Source organism: Dromiciops gliroides, chromosome 2, assembly GCF_019393635.1.
Source record: "Dromiciops gliroides isolate mDroGli1 chromosome 2, mDroGli1.pri, whole genome shotgun sequence".
Taxonomy (NCBI): Eukaryota; Metazoa; Chordata; class Mammalia; order Microbiotheria; family Microbiotheriidae; genus Dromiciops; species Dromiciops gliroides.
The window spans coordinates 435,777,142-435,789,793 of record NC_057862.1 but is presented as its reverse complement, the minus strand read 5'-3'; the positions used below and the strand labels follow the sequence as shown (position 1 = coordinate 435,789,793).

The window sequence follows — 12,652 nt, the reverse complement described above, 5'->3', positions numbered from 1 at the left end:
CTTAGATTGAAAAATAGCAATGACTACACATTAAGGCACTTAAAAAAAGTTCTTGTTTCTTATATCACTATAGTTTCCCCAAGAATCCCTCTTCTCTCCACCTCAGAGAGCCATGCCTAATGACAAATAGTATTCATTAATGCTCTTTTTCTTTTCTTTTTTTTTTTTTTGTGGGACAATGAGGGTTAAGTGACTTTCCCAGGGTCACACAGCTGGTAAGTATCAAGTGTTTGAGGCCAGATTTGAACTCAGGTACTCCTAATCCAGGGCTGGTGCTTTAACCACTGTGACACCTAGCTGCCCCCATTAATGCTCTTTTGATAGACCTGTGAATTGGTCCAGCCATTCTTGAAAGCAATCTGGAACTATGCTCCAAAAGTTACTAAACTAAACTTTGACCCAGCAATAACACTACTAGGCCTATAATCAAGAGATTTTTAAAAACAGAAAAAGAAAAAGGAAAAGGACCCATATGTACAAAAATATTTACAGTACATCTTTCTGTGGTGGGAAAGAACTAGAAACTAAGGGGCTATCCATCAATTGGAGAATGGCTGGATGAATTATGGTATATGAATGTGATGGAATACTATTGTGTCATAAGAAATGATGAAAGGCGTCCTGGATAAAGACCAAGAGAGCAGTGACCATACCTCTCCCCAGATCACATTACCTTGGAAGCACCAAAAACTTCCATGTCCCCAGAACTAGCTCTGAAAACAGCAATGCAAAAAAGCTTAAAACTTAAGCAGCTCCTCCCCACCTCCCACCCCAGGAACAGAGCCCAACACTGACAAAAAGTTCCAAATCGATAAAGAGGGTGTAAAAATGAGCAAACAACAACAGAAAGAAACTGACCATAAAAAGCTACTTTGATGACAGGGAAAATCAAAACACAAACTCAGAAGACAATGATCAACACGCTTACAAGCAAAGCCTCAAAGAAAAATGTGAATTGGACACAAGCTGAACAAGAATTCCTAGAAGCACCAAATTTTTTTTTTTCAAAATCAAATAAGAGTGATAGTGGAAAATTAAGTAAAGAAATGAAAGCAAAGCAAGAAATTTATGAAAAGACAATCAACAGCTTAATAAAAGAGACACAAAAAATACTGAAGGAAATAAGACCTTAAAAAACAGGACTAGGGGACAGCTAAGTGGTGCAGTAGATAAAGTACTGGCCCTCGATTCAGGAGGACCTAAGTTCAAGTCTGGCCTCAGACACTTGACACTTACTAGCTGTGTGACCTTGGGCAAGTCACTTAACCCTCACTGTCCTGCAAGGAAAAAAACAAAACAAAACTGGACAAATGGAAAAAGAGGTACATAAATTTACTGAAGAAAATAATTACTTAAAAATTAGAATGGGCAAGTGGAAGATTAATGACTCCAGGAGACATCAAGAAACAATAAAACAAAGTCAAAAGGATGAAAAAATAGAAGAAACTGTGAACTACATCACAGAAAAACAACTGACCAGGAAAACAGATCCAGGAGAAATAATTTAAGAATTAGGGAATTACTTGATAGCCACGATCAAAGAAAGAGCCTAGACATCATAGTTGAAGAAATTCTCACGGAAAACTGTTCCAATATCATAGAACCAGAGGTAAAATAGAAATTGAAAGAATTCACCAATCACCACTTAAGAGATTCCAAAATGAAAACTCCCAGGAATATTATAGCCAAATTCTAGAGTTCCCAAGTCAAAGAGAAAATATTTCAAATAACCAGAAAGAAACCATTCAAATACCATATAGCCACAGTCAAAAGCACACAAGATTTAGCAGCTACCACGTTAAAGGAGAGGAACATTGTATTCAGTAACAGCAATATTGTAAAAATGATCAACTGTGAAAGACTTAAATACTCTCTGATCAAGACAATGATGTAAGACAATTCCAAAGGACCCATGATGAAAAATGCTATCCACCTCCACAGAGAACAGTTGAACTCTGAATGAAGATTGAAACATAATTTTTTAAACTTTATTTTTAATTTAATTCTGTTTGTGTTTTCTTTTACAGCATGGCTAATATAGACATATATGTTTTACATGACCTCACATGCATAATTGAAATCAAAGTGCTTGTCTTCTCAAGGAGGGTAGGGAGAGGCAGGGAAAGAAAGAGAGAATTTGGAATTCAAAAGTTTAAAAAATGAATGTCAAAAACATTCTATACATATATATGTGTATGTATATATTAACTTAGGTGCCAAAGTTTTTAAAAAATTATGAAAGAGACAGATTCAGATAAATTTGTGGAAACTGGTATGAATTGATGCACAGTGAAGTAAACAAAACCAGAAGAATATTTTATAGAAAAATAAAAACATCATAAAGACAAGACTGAAAAACTTTAAAAAGTCTAATCAATGCACCAAACACAACTCCAGGGGAATCAGTGTTTCAGCATGCTCCCACTTCCTGACAAAGAGGTTATAGCCTTAAGATGCAGAAGGAGGCATGACCTTTTTTGCACCTGGTAAATGTAGGCATTTGTTTTGTTCAACTATGCATATTTGTTACAAAAGTTTCTGTTTCTTTTTCACTTTGATGAACAAGATGAGGGGCAGGAGAAAGAAAAAATAAATGCTTGTCAACTAAAAAGAAAATTTTTTAAAGGAAAATGACCATGGTTGAGCCCTGGGTAAGTTACTTCCAAGAGAGGATTTTGGAAGTAAAGAATAAACCAGAACAACTGCTCCATAGCCATGTCTCATCTCAGATGTTTCCCCTTGCCATCTCCCCCCCTTATTTATTTTTTTGTGGGGGGCAATGAGGGTTAAGTGACTTGCCCAGAGTCACACAGCTGATAAGCGTCAAGTGTCTGAGGGCAGATTTGAACTCAGGTCCTCCTGAATCCAGGGCCAGTACTTTATCCTCTGCACCACCTAGCTGCCCCCCCATCTTCTAGAATCTTAAAGAAGGCAGCTGATTTCAATATTCTCTTAAGTCCATCAGGAAGGGAAATCACTTGCCACCTCAGGTGATACCTTCAAAACTGAAAAGCAAAGTTTTGTATATCGCCACTATGAGTCCTCTGTACTATAGTATCTTCTTCCCTGGTTAGTGTAAATCACTGAGAGTTGACTAAATAGTTTCCGGTTCCCCATGGCTACCCTTGCCTCCCTACCTCCAGGTGGGGCCATAAGAACTTACCTGGAGGAGATGAGATTCCTCCTCACCCTATTTCTCCTTCAACATTTCCACTTCTCTGAACACTGACATACTCTAAAGAAGAGAATTCCCTCTTCTCAATGCCCATTGGGCCTTGTTGGGTCTGCCTAAGTCTATTCACCATCTTTCTAGACTGATGAAAGGAAGGACTGAGGATATCAAAATGCAAACTATGCAAGTGGGCTTACAATGAGCAAACATGGTGTCTATTGAATTCAACAAGCATAAATTAAGTAGCTACTGGGGCAGCTAGGTGGCGCAGTGGATAGAGCACCAGCCTTGGATTCAGAAGGACCTGAGTTCAAATCCAGCATCAGACACTTGACACTAGCTGTGTGACCCTGGACAAGTCACTTAACCCCAATTGCCTCACCAAAAAAAAAAAAATTTAAGTACTTACTATTTGCAAAGTGCTGTGTTAGGGTACTGGTAATACAGGAGCAAAAACCACAGAATAAATTTTTTAAAACAATATTTTTGTAGGAGAGGCAACATAAACAGTAACTGAAGAGGAAGAGATCAAGAAAGGCTTCCTCCAGGAGGTAGCACCTGAACTCTTGGTTGAAGGAAGCCAAGATGGAGGTAAAGGGGCAGCTAGGTGGCACAGTGGATAGAGTACCACCCTGGAGTCAGGAAGGGCTTGAGTTCAAATCCAGCCTCAGATACTTGACACTTACTAGCTGTGTGACCTTGGGCAAGTCACTTAACCCCAATTGCCTCACCCTCCCTCCGCAAAAAAAAAGATGGAGATGAGAAAGAAAGACATAGGGAATAGCCTACACAAAGGCACATCATATATGGGGTCCTACAGGTAGGTCATTTTGGAATAGTGGAGTAATGTAAGGTCAGTTTGGAAAGACTGGGTGAAGCCAGATTGTGATAGGCTTCAACAAAGACTTGAGAGACTTGGTCAGATATTTTGATGAAACCTAAAAATGCCAAGGGCAGGTAGGTGGTACAGCGGATAGAGCACCAGACCTGGAGGGAGGAAGACCTGAGTTCAAAACTGGCCTGAGACACTTATTAGCTGCGTGACCCTGGGCAAGTCACTTAACTTTGCCTCAGTTTCCTCATCTGTAAAATGAACTGAAGAACCATTCCATATCTTTGCCAAGAAAACCACAAATGGGGTTATAGAGAGTTGGATATGACTGAACAACATGTCTATAGAATTCCCCGTATCCACCAGTCTAGTAGTAACCCTGTGAAAAAGGGAAATGAGTTTAGTCTCATCACTACTCTTCTAAACTAGACTAGGTGCTGGTCACTGTCTGATCAGGGCCCAATGTACAGCTCTAACTCTGCCATAGAACTCAATCTCACATTTTTTCCTTCTCTCCCAAATATTTGCACTAAACCCTACCCTCTCTCATTCACTCACCAGGCACTCTTTCCAAGCGCCAACAATCAAACCCCTCTCCACACCACACACACTGATTCATCCTTCCTGTACAAGGGTTGAATTGCTCCAATGTTCCAAACTAATTCACCAGTTCCCAAGCATTCGATTCAAACACTAGCTCTTCTCCATTCACACTCTTTCACTTTACGCATACCTACATAGGTAGCAGCATACACACATGCATACTACATACACACACAGTGAAGCCAATCCACTCAGCGGCCACTACCCCCAAAAGGGGAAGAACAGGCAATTAATTTGGGGACCAAGAAGGAGGCTGCTTCCCACAGCTCCTCATTGGCTTACGACCTGACCATCGGACCAGCAGCATTCCCATAGATGGCTACTGATCTTCCCTTCCCTGTCCCACTCACAACCTCTGTTTAACATCTGGAACTCGGAAGATTTTAGCATCTACCAAAAAAGGCAACTTAGACATAACACAGTGAAAACCTGAACACTAGTCCCTGCCTGCTTACCCACTTACCATGCCCCGCCCCCCAAGAAATTCAAACATGTATGTAAACTTGGGACTTCACTCTGCAAAGGACAAAAGGTTCCAAAGAGATGCAGGGCATTAGTGTGAACAATGCAGCGCTTGGAGTTAATGAAACCTGGGTTCAAATCCTACCTTCAACAATGACTAGCTGTGGAATCCCAGGCAAATGATTAATCTTTCAGAGCCTCGCTTTCCTCATTTGTACCTTTGGTACCTCCCTTGAGGGTTTTTTGTAAGGTTCAAATGAGATCAAGTAGGTAAAGTGTTTTGCATAAATGTTAGTTATTCTAACAGTGGAGTCCAGCAGTATATTTTCCTACAAAATGGGTTCCCGGGGCAGCTAGGTGGTGCAGTGGATAGAGCACTGGCCCTGAAGTCAGGAGTTCAAATTCGACCTCAGACACTTGACACTTGACACTTACTAGCTGTGTGACCCTGGGCAAGTCACTTAACCCCAATTGCCTAAAAAAAAAAACAAACCAAAATGGGTTCCCACCCAATCATATTTGCAATTCCTGTTCTCCGCATGGAGAGACACATCCATCACCTCTAGGTTGTTTTGTCCCCTGCACAAAGAACATCCAGTCACCAAGCCAGGGTAGTGCTCAGGAATTACCTTAAGTACAAAGCTGGGCGGCCAGTCAGGATTCCCAAAAAGAAGAGGCCTTTCCCCTGCCCCACCCCCCCAAATCCCCCCCCCTTCCAGCCTGGCCTGTCTCCTATTGCCCAACACAGAACCCTCACCACTCAAGCCCAAAAGGGCCTCCTCGTTTCACCCTGCACCTGCTCATTCTCAGCCTCCATTCATTTCTTGGTGCTGCCTTTTCTCCCCCAACCCCTGTAGTGTTCTCTCCAAATCCTAACCTTCCTTTGAGCCCCAGTCCTGCCTCTCCCTACCCCCTCACACCTTTCTAGCATTTCCTCCTCCTCCTTGCCCCCCACTCTCCAGCCAGAAGATCTCCCCTCCATGCCCTCATTCCCAGGCCTTGTATTTGCTCATAGTGCTTCTTTCCCCTCCTAGAATGAGCCCCAGTCATTTCCCCTTAGCTAAACCCTACCTACCCTTCCAGATGGAGCTCAAGACCCACCTTCCCACAGTCCTCCCCGACCCACTCCAGCCCACAATTGCCTCTCCCCTCTCTGATCTCCTCCAGCTCAATCCACAGCAGTGTTTAGGCCTTATTTTCCACTCCACTAATGAGGCCTTCTGAGGCCTCACCACAGCTTGGAGGTGACCCTTGGCTCTTTATAAATATAAACAGTTTTCAACATTTGTTTAAAGTTAAGCCAATAATAAGCTATTTATAAAGAAGAAAAACACTGCATGAGCTCAGCTCCAGAGCCCTGACCTCCTGCCTGTTCCCATCAGATGTGGCATTCAGGTCTCTACCCTCCACAACCCTTTTCCCTGAATGTCCTGGCCGGCCTCCCCAGACTAAATTCCCAGGGTCACATGAATGCACAGAGGACATTCCAGTTCAGTGATCCATCTTCCCTCTGCCCCCTGGGAGCAGGCACAGGCCCCCCATGGAGGGAGGTGGACTTTGGCCTTGACCTCCCCCCTCTGCCTAAGGAAGAATAACTACTTCTTCCCTTCAACCCTCCCTAGGAACAGGGAGGAAAAAACAGCCAGTGTGTCGCAGGTGACATGAGATTACATCCCTCACTTATGATATGAGTTCCACTCAATTCTCCCTGGGCCCACAGGGCCATGGCCAACGCCATCTGTTTGTACCCTGGTGACTTCCTGCACACGAGTCCTGCCTAACCCCTCCCTCACAAATAGCCACTCCCAGCTCAGAAATACAGTTATTTATACCTTAGGCTCCGGAAGGGGAAATCAGTGTTTAGGCATGTTGCACAGGGTGTGTTTCCTGCCTGGAAAAATACCATTTGGCCTTGATTGGGGGGGGGGAGGAGAGTTTACAAGCAGAGTCATGTGATCCTGAAGACTACTGGGGTGTGGGGGTGGAACCCAGGTACCTGTTGAACTGGCTATTGCCCTGCCTTCAAGGAGAATAATTTGAGCTGCTCTGGGCTTTGATTCAGATGCCAACACAATGGCCTTTACACCTTGAAAAGCCCAGTCCCAGGATGCTGCCCCTCCCCAAATGAGAACCAGACAACCCTCAATCCCCACCCCCAGCCCCCAAATGCCAGCCTTAGTGTACGAGAGGGAAACCCAGCCCAGAGAGCTTATTCCATCCCAGCTGAGTTCCAGTCATAGCCAACAAATACTCCAACTGCCCTCCATCCCCCCCCACCTCCAGGCAAGCCACAACCCCAGCAAGGAGCAACAGGCCCACCCTGGCACCTCTCCAGGAACATGTCCCAGATGCATGTCCCAACTGGAGGAGCATCAGGATCATCCAGCATCCTGGCCTGGACTCGGGCAGATGCCCCGAATGTGACTTGAAGGCCAGTCATGACGGCAGAAGGCCACAGCCACCTCACAAAGACTAATGCAGAGGATCGGTGCTTCCAGAGAGCCAGTCAGTGGGAAAATCCCACTCTTCAGACTGGCAGCCCAGCTCCTGATCTACTAGACTGGCCTAGTCTGCCTCTTCTTCCAGATGTATCCAGAAAAGTTCAAGAAGCTCCTGACCTCAATCTCACTTGGATTAAAAAAAGGTCTTTTAGGGCAGCTAGGTGGCACAGTGGATAGAGCACCGGCCCTGGATTCAGGAGGACCTGAGTTCAAAGCCCACCTCAGACACTTGACACTTACTAGCTGTGTTGACCCTGGGCAAGTCACTTAACCTTCACTGACCCACAAAAAACAAAACAAAAATAATAATAAATAAGAAGAAAGGCACCATTATCCTTCCAGTTATCCAGGTTTCCAGCCTCTGAATCACCCTGCACCTTTCCTTCTCCCTCATTCCTCATGGTCAGTCAGTTGCCAAGCCTTGTCCATGCTGGACATCCATTCCCTTCTCCATTGCCATGGCCAGCACCCTGGTTCAGGGCCTATCCCCTCCAATAGCTTCCTAATTGATCTCCCTGATTCTTGAGTTTCTTTCCCTGTCCAATCAGCAAGATTCAGGGGAACACAACCACCTCCTGTTCATGAAATTTAGGAGAAGACTGGTCATTGGCCTGGCTCTCTCCTCTCCAGGCACTAAAAACATCTCAGAGGCTAGACCTAAACAGGGGCAAATGTGCTGCCCTAGAGAAAAACGCTTTATCTGCCAACCTGATATTCCTAAAACACAGGCCAGACCCAGTCACACCCCTGCTCAAAATGCATCAGCAGTCTCCTAAGGCCTCCAGGATAAAATGCAAATTCCTGTGCTGCACCTTTAAAGCCCTTCACAATCTACTTCCACTTCTTTTTTTTTTTTTGGAGGCAATTGGAGTTGAGTGACTTGCCCAGGGTCACACAGCTAGTAAGTGTCATGTGTCTGAAGCTGAATTTGAATTCAGGTCCTCCTGAATCCAAGGCCAGTGCTTTATCCATTGCGCCACCTAGCTGCCCCTTCACAATCTACTTCCAACATTTTTTTCCCCAGAATGTTTTCACATCACTCCTTTTCACTTTATGTTCCAGACAAATTGGCCTATTTGCCATTCCATTTCTAGCCACCATGTCTTTGTAAATACTGTTCCCCCAAACTTAAAATGCTCTTTCCTCTCACTCCTGCCTCTTGAAATCCCTAGGTCCACTTGGGCTCAACGCAAGTACAACCACATACAAAAGGTCTTTCCTTATCTCCCCTTATGCTCCCTCATCCCAAAATTACTATTATATGTGTGTATGTATGTCTGCACACATGCATGCATGCATGTGTATGTATGTGTATGTGTATACACACACACACAAACACACACAGCTAGCTGGCACAGTGGACCTGATATCTAGGAGACTCATCTTTCCAAGTTCAAATCTGGCCTCAGATACTTACTAGCTGTGTGACCCTGAGAAAGTCACTTAACTATCTTTGCTTCAGTTTCCTCATCTGTAAAATGAACTGGAGAAGGAAATGACAAACCACTCTGGGATCTTTGCCAAGAAAGGGGCACAAAGAGTCAGACACAACTAAAAAAGACTAAACACACAGACACACACACCCCTGTTTACAATTGTGTCCCATCCCCCCACCATAGAAGGCAAACTACTTGAAGAGATTGTCATTTCCCCCTGTATCCTCAGCACTTAACACAGCGCCAGACACATAGCAAAAACTTAATAAATGCTTGTTGAATCAAATCCACCCCTCCTCTTCACTTCCCTATTTTCCTGGAAGGCACCATCATTAGGCCAGACACATAAATTTGCAAGCTCAGAATCATCCTTGACTGTTCACCCTCCCTCACCTCCTGTATTTAAATCAGTTTTCAATTCTACCTCAACAGCTTTCACCCTCTTCTCTCTACTCCTGTGGCCAGCATCCTATTCGGGCCCTCATTATTTTTCACCTGGACTATTCCAATAGTCTCCTCATTAGTCTCCATATTTTCAATGTCTTCTCTCTCTCTTTTTTTTGTTTTTGTTGTTTGTTTTTTTTTGGTGAGGCAACTGGGGTTAAGTGACTTGCCCAGGGTCACACAGCTATTAAGTGTCAAGTGTCTTAGGTCGGATTTGAACTCAGGTCCTCCTGACTCCAGGGCCGGTGTTCTATCCACTGCACCACCTAGCTGCCCCAGCTATATTTCTTAAAGTATTTTATTTATTTATTTGGTGAGGCAATTGGGGTTAAGTGACTTGCCCAGGGTCACACAGCTAGTAAGTGTCAAGTGTCTGAGGCTGGATTTGAACTCAGGTCCTCCTGAATCCAGGGCTGGTGCTCTATCCACTGCGCCACCTAGCTGCCCCCCCAGCTATATTTCTTAAAAGGATAGTTCTGGGAATAATATCGAAAGAGATTCCAAGCAATCTAATGCAAAGACTATTATCTTAGGAGTCAGGGGACCTGACTCTTTATCTGTTACAATGTCTCTATAACCTGAGTTCAAATCTAACCTCAGGCACTTACTGGCTATGTGACTCTGGGCTAATCACTTAACCTGGATTGCTTTAAAAGAGACACACAGGGGGGCAGCTAGGTAGCACAGTGGATAGAGCACCGGCCCTGGAGTCAGTAGTACCTGAGTTCAAATCAGGCCTCAGAACATTGACACTTAACTAGCTGTGTGACCCTGGGCAAGTCACTTAACCCCAATTGCCTCACCAAAAAAAGAGAGACACACATACACACAGACTGACTGACAATGGTATATTAATGTATGTAAAATTACTATACAGTATAGTGAGAAATGAAAAGTAGGAGGCATTCAGAGAAGCATGTATAAATCTGTATGAACCATTGCAGAAAAAAAAAAAGGAGAACTAGGGACTCTAATGAAGAGATACGAGAAAACATATCCAAACCTATTCTCTAGTGGAAGTGAGAGGCCCATAGGTGTTACCCAGTGTGCATTTTCAAACTTCTTCAATTTATTCAATCAGTTGTGCTGCCTTTTTTCCCTCTAAAAAAAATAATTTGTCATATAGGATGACTCTCTGGGAGGGGGAAGAATATAAATGGGCTATATGGTGACGTAACAAACAGGACATTATCAATAAAAACTTCTTTTTTAAAAGAAGAAAATAAGCAGAACTAGGAACAATCTACCCAGACTACAGCAAGATAAATGAAAAAAAAATCACTAAAAAGGAAGTTAATCTTAGTAACATAAAAGAAAAAGAAGGTTCAAAAGAAAAGATAATGAAATATATCTCATTCCTTATAGAGAGTTGGGGGAGGTTGGTACAGAATGTTGTCTACATTTTTGGACAAGAGGGATTCAATCTGGAGGGGGGGATTGGAAGACAACTATGGAGTAAAGACAAAAAGTATCAATAAAAAATGTTTAAAACAAAAAGGCTAAATGAGTACTTGTAGGGTATGGTTTATAGGGATTCCTTCTGGGGCACAGACTGGAATAGATGGCCAAGGAAATCTCTTCCAATTCTGAAATGCATCAATTCCCAACTTTTGTGTAGGTTGTCCCCCAAAAGCCCAAAAGGCATCCTCCTCACCTTGACCTGTAATCTAACTTGTTTCCTACAAAAAGCTTTTCCTAATCCTCTCCACTGTACCGTGACCAGTTTGTTAGTAGATCGTCTTTTCCAATTACCTTGTATTTATTTATTTGGGTAGATATTGTAAACCTGAAAGAAGGTAAACTCTTGGTGGACATGGTAATTTTGGTCTTTGTAATTAAGAGAGGTTCCACACAAATGCTGCTTCTTGTGGTGGTGATAGTTGCTGTTTTTATGGGAAGAAATAGTGGAAAGAGTACTGTATGACAATGGCAAAGGCCCTTTTCCATCTGAATCCTGACTGCCACTTAGCCTGTGTGACTTTGGCAAGTCATCTAACCTGATAGGCGATTGGCCTAGAAGACCTCTAAAATCCCTTCCCAACTCTAAATCTATTCTTCTCTGATCCCCAGGCTAGCACAGTTCAGCCTTACACACAATAATTGGCACTTAAATATCTGTTGAAAAGAACTGAATGTCCCAATGACTTGCTTGATCAGCTGTGGGACTCCAGGGAGGCATGTCTAGGCACCCCTGGCCACAACTTCCCAGTCTTATACTTTCATATAATGGAATGGAATGGAATGGAAGCAGGGACGAGGCTCATCCTTCCTCCCCACAGGAAAGGCTTTCCTCATCTGGGAGCATTCTTTGCTCTCTGTCAACTTGCTCTTTTTCTCAGATTTCTTTCCATAACTCTGAGTCACCCATTCCTCAGAGTTTAAAGTCGTCACCTGGGCCATAAAGTGCCACCCTTGCACTCACCTATGATTGGATTCTGTCCTAAAAAACTACCTTGATAAGGGAGGGTGTACCCATAAGAAACATGCAAGAAGGGGCAGCTAGGTGGCACAGTGGATAGAACACCAGCCCTGGAGTCAGGAGTACCTGAGTTCAAATCCGGCCTCAGACACTTAACACTTACTAGCTGTGTGACCCTGGGCAAGTCACTTAACCCCAATTGCCTCACTAAAAAAAAAAAAAAAAGAAACATGCAAGAAACACATAAAAAGTTCAGGTTTAGTGCATTTCATAAATAATAATAATTGCTTAACATTATTCATGACCTTTTTGTGTGTGTGAGGCAATTGGGGTTAAGTGACTTGCCCAGGGTCACACAGCTAGTAAGTGTTAAGTGTCTCAGGCTGGATTTGAACTCAGGTCCTACTGAATCCAGGGCCGGTGCTCTATCCACCTAGCTGCCCCTATTCATGACCTTTTGCTATGACTCCTGTTACCTACAAAGTGGACAGAGAACTGAACTTGGACTCAAGAAGGCAAATTTAGAGACAAATCCCATCTCATATTACTTATGCTAGGTGTGACACTCTGGACAAATCTTTTAACCTGTCTGTGACTCAGTTTCCTTATCTGTAAAAGGTGGGAGATATACTCAATGGAGCCCTTCAAGCTCCAAAGCTAAGGACCCATAGGAACCTACAAAAGTGCAGAAATATTTGAACTATTCAAGCCACCAAGGTCATTACTCTGTCAATACTTAACAAAAGCCATTAACTACTCATGCCCTTTGAGCCCTGTAACTCT

General features: G+C 43.4%; 1 protein-coding gene across 1 annotated transcript in view; it reads right to left on the bottom strand.

Annotated features, from left to right (window-relative positions):
- The window catches only part of TPRN (taperin), a 37,568-nt gene that overhangs the window by 5,256 nt on the left and 19,660 nt on the right, over positions 1-12,652 (bottom strand). The gene's annotated exons all lie outside the window — the stretch shown is intronic.